This window comes from Opisthorchis viverrini (genome assembly GCF_000715545.1).
Source record: "Opisthorchis viverrini unplaced genomic scaffold opera_v5_109, whole genome shotgun sequence".
In the NCBI taxonomy this organism is placed as follows: Eukaryota; Metazoa; Platyhelminthes; class Trematoda; order Opisthorchiida; family Opisthorchiidae; genus Opisthorchis; species Opisthorchis viverrini.
Genome location: NW_008751764.1, coordinates 150074 through 160349, shown reverse-complemented (window position 1 = coordinate 160349; position 10276 = coordinate 150074).

Here is a 10276-nt window from a genome sequence, read left to right as displayed (position 1 = left end):
TAGTAGCTGCGTGGAATGACCTTCCTCCGACGGTTGTACACGCTTCTTCTAGAACCCAATTTAAAGCACTATTAGACATTTAATTATGCGTATTCTTGCACTGGCGAGCATACTGCCCCTCGCTGAGAACATAAAGAGCAGTGCTACACCCTTTTTTCACTTGTGCCTTTCAGGTGAACAACAGCCACTGACGGACAAGTACAAACGCGACCGGGAAAACTCATGCAATGGCCGCGATCCTGTGTATCAGTCTGTGAATCCGTAAATCATGACCTGATTTTAAGCGTCAACACAACCTGTTCACCTGTAGTGAGTTTTTATTGGTAGTTCCTGACCAAGAAGTTGAGATAATGGCGTTATTATCCTTAGCGAGTTGGAATCCACAATGTCAGTCGATGTTTACCAACTCAGAGAATCATTGCAGCAACAACAAAGGCAGCTGGAAGAAGCACGGCCGGAGCTCACTGAATCATGTCTCAGGGGCTAGATATCCAGATACCACCAGCCGGTACTTGTGAGTCCTCTGATAGATCAGCTGATGCAGCCGCAGTCGCATTCGGGAAGTTCATATTTGGCCCTATTTACGGGCACCCATTTCAATCCTTATTCAAGCAGTACGAAAACGTAGTCGAGACCGACTTTTTCCGTTCTGAGGACGGGGAGCTAATTGCTGCTAAAACTCGACAAGCTGGAGCGCGACTCGTATGCGATTTTTATTCTCCCCAGCTCACCTTTGATGAACCGTCAGAACACTGACCTATTCACTTTTCAATATCCGTTTCAAACGCCTCAAACTGATCGAGATATATCATCACAGTTTTGTATCGGGATTATCGGAAGCATTGGCTACCGTTTTGTGCGTCATTGCGCCACGTCTCCCGGCATGGGGACCGCGTGATCTCAATTGCGCCTGGCTGGAGACGCTGTGAGATATGGTTGCTAATCGATGTCAATGGCGTCCCTGTCAGTTTCTCTCCACATTGCCTGAATGAGTGTCTGGAAGTGTAGACACCTCGAGATGATTGTAGAAAGCCAGCACCGAGCCACTTCCGTGTTCACCTTCATTCTTCACAATAAGGCTTTCAAATATATCATGGTTGTAAGGGAGCAAAGCGTCAGTGTTGGACACTGATGTGGTGCTGTCTATGATGATGATAACCAATGGTGCGTGTGACTCAACGGTGATTAGAGAATGCCGTCTAAATCGGATTTGAGGCTATTGAAACTTTTAGGATAAGATCAGAAATCGGAGTTGTTTTATTGTGAACGAGTGTGCGTATCTTGTCAGAACAGCTATCCGCTAGGAGTAACAGGTAAACTTACCAACTGGTTGATTTTTGGACCTGGTGTCCTCAGGTGGTAATTGAGTTTTGAACAGCTTTATCGTTATTTTTTGGGTTTTACGTATGTCAAAGATGCCAAGAATTTGCATATCACCAAACTATCTGATTCGTTTAATGCCAAGCCGCATTGAGGAAACCACCATTTTTCGCAGACATTATACATGCAAATGTTTACGTTATCGATGCGCGAAATCGTTCTACCTAATTTCTCCTTGGTTCAGCGAGTTTGTTCTCACTGGCTGGTTTATTGATTGGTGCTGTGTCCAAGTGGTGGCTGGGTGAATTAATATCTGATGGAATTTATTCCATCACGGTTGATGATCTAGTAATTTAGTGAGAAAACCCCCAAGAAAATGAAAAATTCAGCGCACGAGGGTCGGCTACATTGGAGATTAGCTAACGGATGAAGGCCGCTGCCGCTCGGTTAGCTACAACATGTAGAAAACGAAGTCTAAGTGAAATAATACAAAAGGTAGAGTTGCTCGTTGGCACCCGGCATTCACAATAAGTCCGTTTTCAAATCACGCGTAGATTTTCAGATGTGGAATCACATGCATTCGTGTAAATGGTTTCGGTTTGCGACTAAACCACCGCCTTGGTGTATATGTATATTCGACTGGGGGTTGTCTGCACAGGGGGCACATGTACGGATGGTAGGCCATAAGCATCTAGCAATATATCTGAGGGAATTGAGCTACCCGATGTGGCCGGTGCAGCATCTCCAGGACAAAGATGATTTGCCCGTCGGAAGGCTCGTGTTTCGAACGCCACCACTGCCTGTCAACTTCCACTGTCTAGTCTTGAGCAACCTGGAAGTATCCCGGCCCTCGCACTTCCTTTTGGTAGCATGGCAGTTAGGCACCGAAAGGGTACTACAGCTGAATGATATGATGATTATATCCGGTCAGTTACTGTAGGGCTCATTCATAACAAGATAACTCTGTTTACTGGTCCAACAAAACCAAGCGAGGAAGTGTTGATTGGTGCATGCCAAGAAAATAACTTGGTCCTTCGCTGTGATTGTGCAGAACACTGACTTTTGGAACAGGACAGCACAAGTTTTAGCCAGCCAACATACATTACTACGCACCAAGGATCTCATTCTTTTGATGTCAGGATGTCCAAAATTAGACTGCTCTAATATACACCTTTGCAGTTTGGTTGGTATTCCAACACGTTCACCTAAGAGATTACGTCCATCGGCCTGTGAGTTGGAAATTCGTCAATGGAATTTGGACTGATAGTCTCGTGACCCTGGTAATAGCCAGTGTGTTCAGTGGTACTTTTTGTTTCAGCGTGGATTCGCATTTGTTTTCGTCCCGGACCACTGGTAAAGTAACGCAAGTTGTTCAGGTAGATACAGTGAGTATGATATGAATCTCGGGGTAGGCAGAATTTTAAGCCGGAACCACATCTTCTTCCGGCTGTCGTTATGAGTCCATCAGTCTTATTAGGGAGTCCGCCTAGCGACTGTTATTTGTAGACTGATATTTGGTTGAGAGATCATGACCGAGGGTAAGGTTCGTCCTGCGCTGAAGACGATTTGCCGTCTATGTGAGAATGCCATTCTTTGGACCGAAAATGCTGACGGGCGACCTGTGTTCAGTGATGGATGTAAAATTACAATCGTAATTTGTTGACGGCAAAGGCGATTGCAAGCGCTTCTTTTTCGGTTTGACTGATTGCATTCGGCTGGTATTAAAGGTAGGGTTGTATGGATGGTACCTTTTTCGGATCTATTAGGAAACCTGTGGGAAATGACTGCTATGATCTCATTATTGGATACTTCTGACGCTTAAATGACATTTATGGATGGGTTGTGCCGAAATCCGAGTGACATTGATGTGACCAATCGCAAGGAACAATATTTTATAGGAGACGGCTGAGGGGACCACCACAAGGTGCAAATCTTGTAGAAAAATTCTGTATTGGCTCATCGACCTGAGGAAATTTCGCACGCCTGTCGCATTCTCTTAATTGTATCAGTGTTGTCTGGGTCAGGATGACGGCAAGATCTATCGAAGTCAAAACACAAATATTCGATAGACGTGGGAAAGAGAGCAAAATTTTCCGTTCGGAGATGAAGATCGTATTCCCGGATTCGATAAAGTACTGAGGTTAGGCGGTGAAAGAATTCTTTCTGAACAGAAGCTACCTCAATGATATTATCGAACTACGCCAGAACGCCTGCTAAACGATTAGGCGTTGCCTCCGTGATTTGTTGGAATTTGGCCAGCGTCGTCTTTGCTCCAAAAAGATGACTATTTAACTGGCAAAGAGCGTGGTAATTTTTAAGAGACCTCTGAAGTCATTTGCAACTTCGATTTGTAAATGGGCATCAGCCAGATCAAATTCAGCAAAACAAGTGCTTCAATTTAGTAGGTCTCCTGGACCTTGGAGAGGATATTGGTGTGAATAGAGTACAGAACTCAAGCCCGCGGAATTATAAGCACAAATCCTGATCTTTTCCCGTGCCTCCTTGACAGCAACAATGAGAGCTGCCGAAGAAATGTAATTAAGAGACTAGGTAACCCCTTAACTCTCGATGCGATCGAGTTTAGCCCATGCGAGCGCCACACTCGGTACACGGTGTTTTGATACGAAAAAATGTATGCTACTTGACTTCTTATGAGCTGTAGCTTGGGTTTTGGAACAGTATGTAAACCCCTCTTAAGACTATCAGGGAATTTTGATTGGATTTTGAACGTGAGCAGTTGGAAGAATACCGATGTGTTTGAGATGCACACTTTCACGTACATACTGTAGGAGAACTAAAAAACTATCTGATCTATCAAAGCAATACCGAGTAATATGTGTAATGCCGTAATGCCGATAAATCGCACACTTTTGAAGACACATTATACGAGATTTCACTAGTGAGCGGCAAGTTGTTACCGGGTGTAGACTGTGCACAATGGTTGGTAGCAGAGCATAATAGCTGCCTAATGGCATTTCACGCGGAACGCGAAATCCGTATATTGTATGACAGTATACTGAGCTAAAGGCGAAAAGGGTGGTTATTCATGGTAAGTGGGGTAACTTTTGAATTATACAAAGAAAGAATTCGATCGACATCCCCTCCATTGCGAGGTAGGAGTCGTTTAAGTGCGCTCCTTGGGAAACAAGGTCCTTCATTATGGCCGGTGCGGCGAAAGTTTGACACTGGTTTTTTCTGAACGAGAGAAAGAAAACATAATGTTAGTCACCACAAGGCCATCATGGTATAGATGAGTTACTGTGTCTGAGATCGGAGCGCGGGGGTCGGTATTTTGATTTCCGGAAACTTGGTGCACTATGTTGCACGAGCCAGCAGACGCCTGGTCAATCACTATGCTGTCCTGGTCCACTTGGACGAAATAATGACCTTGAGCACTGATCTACTATAGAGTACTTTGGGTTTTGTTCCTGCAAATGCAACAAGTTTGTCTGGATTTTTATATGACCGGAGGACTGAGTGCCAAATACAAAGGCAGTTCAATTGATTTTTGTCCATATCGCCGATTCGAAACGCTTGCGTTCTCTATTGACAACTGTTATAAAACCTACAGTCATCACTTTTGGTGACCGATTCAAGACGTTGGCATTGGATGATGAACGAGGGCGCGTTGTTGCCAAGGCTTCTCAGGGGGGGTTGTAGAGTACTGTTGAAGCTAACACCGCTGGGCCGTTTGTGAACTATGCAACTCGTGTGATGGTTATGTTCATGCATGTCAAGTTTCCAATGTAACGGTCGTAAATTCCATAGATCATATTGTTCTGCCAAATCAGCTTTGAAGATGTCTTCATACCTTTTGAACCTAGAGTGGAAGTTCCAATCTGCATCCACGTCAAAACTAAATTTTGCGTTAGAATTAGCAATAGAGTCTGCAGACGAAATTGATGGTAGACATTTTCTGTCTTCTGGAGCCTGAATACTCAGAATTTTTGTCAGCGCTCCTATAGTAGAAGTTTCAATCTGCATCCACGTCAAAACTAAATTTTGCGTTAGAATTAGCAATAGAGTCTGCAGACGAAATTGATGGTAGACATTTTCTGTCTTCTGGAGCCTGAATACTCAGAATTTTTGTCAGCGCTCCTATGAGTTTCAGATACGTGTGATCATACTGCTTCCGCTGTTGCAGTTTCGTGTGCTCAAACTGCTTTTCCAGGTGTTCACAAATTACCTGAGGTTGGTCAGACAAAACTGATAAAACTGGGAGACTCGTCGCCAGTGCTAACTAGGTGATTTGGGAGTTTGCTGGAATTCATCCCATCACGGTACATAGTCTTGAGTGGGAAAAACACAGGTAAGAAGACAAAGAGACACCGAATGAAGATAGGCTATATTGCAGATTGGTCAGTTGAAGCGCGGGCGCTGCGGTTCACTTGGCAACAACAGAGAGAAAATGAAATTTCGATGATGCATTGTCAAGTGTAGAATTGTCTGTCAGTACCGTATCGTTCAAACATTTATGTTTGGACATTCGGTTCGGACCCGCCCCCTTCCTCCCGAGCACTTCTGTCTTGTGTTAGTTGCTGTTGGTATTGGACTCGCCTTGGTTGAGTTATTTACCCGGAAACATTGCAAGCTACAGTGGAAAATAAACAGCATACCCGGAAAAGCCTAAGATTACCCTGCGATGCTAATGACCTACATTGATATGCATAACAGCAGCTGCCTTCTTCAGCACCGAGGCTACACCACACCAGAAACCATTTCGTCAACCAGAGAGAAAACGTATTCACCTGCTGCTTCTGAGTGAACACTTAATATATATATATATATATATATATAGTGACACTACAAACCCTTTACCACCAGTATGGAATGCTAGCGTCGATCGTCATCTTCAGTATGCAACATTTTATCATTTATTTTTGAAGAGCATGGTCACAAACATAAAAAGTGAATGCAAGCGATGAATGCGAAAGAGTAAGAGGAGAATATGGGAAAGAGAGAAACGTCTCATTCGAAATCATGCCAAGGACAGTGCCAGTCTGATGAGGTGAATCCCAAAGTATGTAAAGATTTTGGTATGGGAACAGGCGTCTAAAGACTAACAACCAAAGAAAGGACAAACAATGGTGAATGCTCTTCAAGGCGCAGTATGCGCTAGCACAGTCAAGACTCGCACATCAGGCACAAAGTGACCGTCATACTGGGTCTGGGGTGAGATTAAATGGCAAAAATGTACCTTCAGCTCCATGTGCCACGCATAAAAGTGTCATAAGTACGCAGGGAGCCCACAATGGCAAGCAAACACAAGTCACTGACTGCGACCTTAGGAAGTCCCAGTCCAATAACAGCCTTAGCGGATTGAGGAAAGCAGATCCCTCGATAAGAGATGATCATCGGTTGGTGAACAAAAAGTCGATCTCACAACCGATGGCATGTAGGGCTGAGATTATGGCGAGGGAATGTTCATCAGCACCATACTTCTGCTTCTTCTCATTCCACACTATCTCTCCACGCCCGTCCGAGTCTATGCTAACGTCTATTACGGTTGCACGGCGATCTCGAACAGCCTATAGTTGTACTGTGGGTACTCCGGGTACATTCAACTTCCCTTCTAGTATTGTCCAACTCACTAACCATTTAATCACCTGCTGCCACCATCCATACTGGGGCAAACGTTCAGGTATTTCCCTATTAAGAGAGTGTATTCTTTCTGATGACTCCTATAACCCTCTAGGCCTTATTGATCTCATCTAATTTCATCCTCTTCCCAAGCTTCGACCAGCGGCGGTACTTGTTATGGACGACCCATTTGGCCGTTATCCACTCCACCCGATCTGTGCATTTCACCTGGAGGGATCCTCGGCCGGACAAAAGACAAATACTAACTACGATATCGCATTGGTTTTGCACTTCTTACCGATTTCCCTGACAAACCCACAAAGCACTACTGCTCACAGAACTGCATATCCGAGCCCATCTACCTCATTCACGACTTCCGTCAAAGCGCTATCCAGAAACTGAATTATCTCAGTGCAGTGATGGGACTGCACGGCCCCACCCAGTTTGATAGCACACCCACAACTCTTCACCTCCTGCTTTGATTACGCCTTCTTGCCTTCCCGCTACCCTACCTGCTTCCAAAAGAAAAGATTTCATCAGGCCCCAGCCGCATCATAATGGCGTTCATTCCAATCTAATGAACCTTCCATCGGATCTAAACATCTCGGTGTCTTTGACATTGTACTTCTTACCAAGTCAGTCATTTTTCGTGCGGTTCGCGTACCATCTTGTGCGCTTGCGTGAACTCCTTTTCCCAGGAAACTTTTACAGCTGACTTCGCTCCAGCAGCAACGCTAGTGAATCTCTCCAGTTTCAACGCACACATAGATGCTGAGTTTCCTACTAACATTTGTCCTCACTGCATACCCTCACTTCACCATTCCCATCTACGCCTTTTCGTGACCTTGGACATGCGCCCAAAAGCTCGAGGCCACGAAGCCGCAGTGACAGTTTCGGGCTTTTGTTCATTTTGGTTAGTCAGATTGCGACAGTCCTGTTGCCTCACCAGGTATTCTCGTCCCATGTTTCCTAAAGTTTGAAGCTTTTTATCTCTCTTAAGCGGTAAACCTCTTGCTACGCCCTAGTATTGTTTTTACCATTCACTCTCAAATCTTGACCATCGTATGCTGTCTCATTTGATATGTTCCCCTTAGAAAAAGAGCCCTTGTAATTTTGTTTTCTTACGCATGCCACCTCATTCCTGACCAGGCATACTTCGGATAATGCCCGCTGTTTGTGTCACCGTCCCTTTTTCACAAAACTCTCAGTACCCACAAACCCTATCAGTCATGCCCTTCTTCGGACTGCTAACTCCTTCCTGCGCTTACGATTCTCTTTCAATCAGAATTTTATTACCTAGGCCAATTGCTTACGGCTGAGATTAACGCTGACAAACTAGAACTTGGGAAGCGTGGAGAGTCTACCTCCTTAGTATATTTTCTTTAACCTGAGGTTCTGAAGCGCCCTTCCCACACACGTTGCTTTTCTAATCCCCAAGCTCTCCATGTGGTGGCCACGGACTGAAGACTCCTTCTGGCCATACTGATATCGTATACTCCCCAAACTCTTACTTCGCTAGCTGCTATGTTCTTTCCACATCGACTTTTCTTCATTTCTCTCCACCTGGCTCCGTGATGACCACATCTGTCGATGAGGCGAACCTCAACCTCTGCATAATCTTAGTTACTTTATCTGACTTAACTTTCTCTCTCGCGCGCCCTAGGGACCTAAATTTCCCAGCCACTGACGGTACCCCTTTGCAGATCCTAAGAGGTTGTAGGCTGGACATCCACAGCCTCATTCTTAACCTCTGCAACAGCCATCTTATCATTGGACCGGTTCAAAGTCAATGGAGACACTCCATCGCTGTTCCACACCATAAGTTAAGTCCTAAAACGGCTCCAACTAGCTATCGTTGCACACAGTACGCTTGATTGCTCTCCCATACCATAGAGCGCCTTAGCAATGTCCTTGTCATGGGTTACCTGCTCACCACCAAGAAGCTTAACATCAGACCTTATGGTCAGCTAACACGTGCTGGTTCTTATCCTTCGTCATATTTTGTCCATCAGGATGCGGAGGTTCTGAAGCGCCCTTCCCACACACGTTGCTTTTCTAATCCCCAAGCTCTCCATGTGGTGGCCACGGACTGAAGACTCCTTCTGGCCATACTGATATCGTATACTCCCCAAACTCTTACTTCGCTAGCTGCTATGTTCTTTCCACATCGACTTTTCTTCATTTCTCTCCACCTGGCTCCGTGATGACCACATCTGTCGATGAGGCGAACCTCAACCTCTGCATAATCTTAGTTACTTTATCTGACTTAACTTTCTCTCTCGCGCGCCCTAGGGACCCAAATTTCCCAGCCACTGACGGTACCCCTTTGCAGATCCTAAGAGGTTGTAGGCTGGACATCCACAGCCTCATTCTTAACCTCTGCAACAGCCATCTTATCATTGGACCGGTTCAAAGTCAATGGAGACACTCCATCGCTGTTCCACACCATAAGTTAAGTCCTAAAACGGCTCCAACTAGCTATCGTTGCACACAGTATGCTTGATTGCTCTCCCATACCATAGAGCGCCTTAGCAATGTCCTTGTCATGGGTTACCTGCTCACCACCAAGAAGCTTAACATCAGACCTTATGGTCAGCTAACACGTGCTGGTTCTTATCCTTCGTCATATTTTGTCCACTCAGGATGCGAGGGCCTGTATTAATCTTAAGTACTTTGATAGTCCCAATACGTTTGACCAAGTTTGCCTGCTGAGGAGCCACCAAGAATATACGATCTACAGGATTCGATGGCCCACTAACGCGTTGGTTCGATTCTTACCTCAGCGAAAGAACTTAAGTCACTAACACCGAGAAGCTCTCCTCATCACTACTCTCCATCACCAGCGGAGTTATACAGGGCTGCGTGCTTTGCGTTCCAATGTTTCTGCTATACAGTAATGTCACTGATTCGATCACCCATGAGTCCTCTTTTCTATTTGCTGAAGATATTAAGTTAGCTTACATGTTCAAGGCATTACCCCGCTCTTACTCAAGGCAACATTCAGTCTTATCTGAATTATTTGTCCCTCTCGTCCTCTAACTCCAGTCTCTCTTTCGCCATTTCAAAATGTCAAGTTCCTTTCCATCGGTTCCATATTCCATCCAGGATGCTCATTCTCAATGGACTCTAAATTACTATTCCCCCCAGAAGCGAGAAATTGGGATTCTCCGTATTCCTGTGCGTTTAGTTTTTTCCAATGTACCTAGTGCTGAGTGGTTAAAGCCTGCAAGCTCCGTGCCCTAATCCGCCAATGTTTTCACAATACTCCATGTTTAATTGCCATGTTTTAGAAGTTTGCAAAACCCATCCTGAAATCTGGTCCTTAATCCGCCTCACTTTATTCTCAAGCAGGCTAGCCTTCTGCATACAATATGCA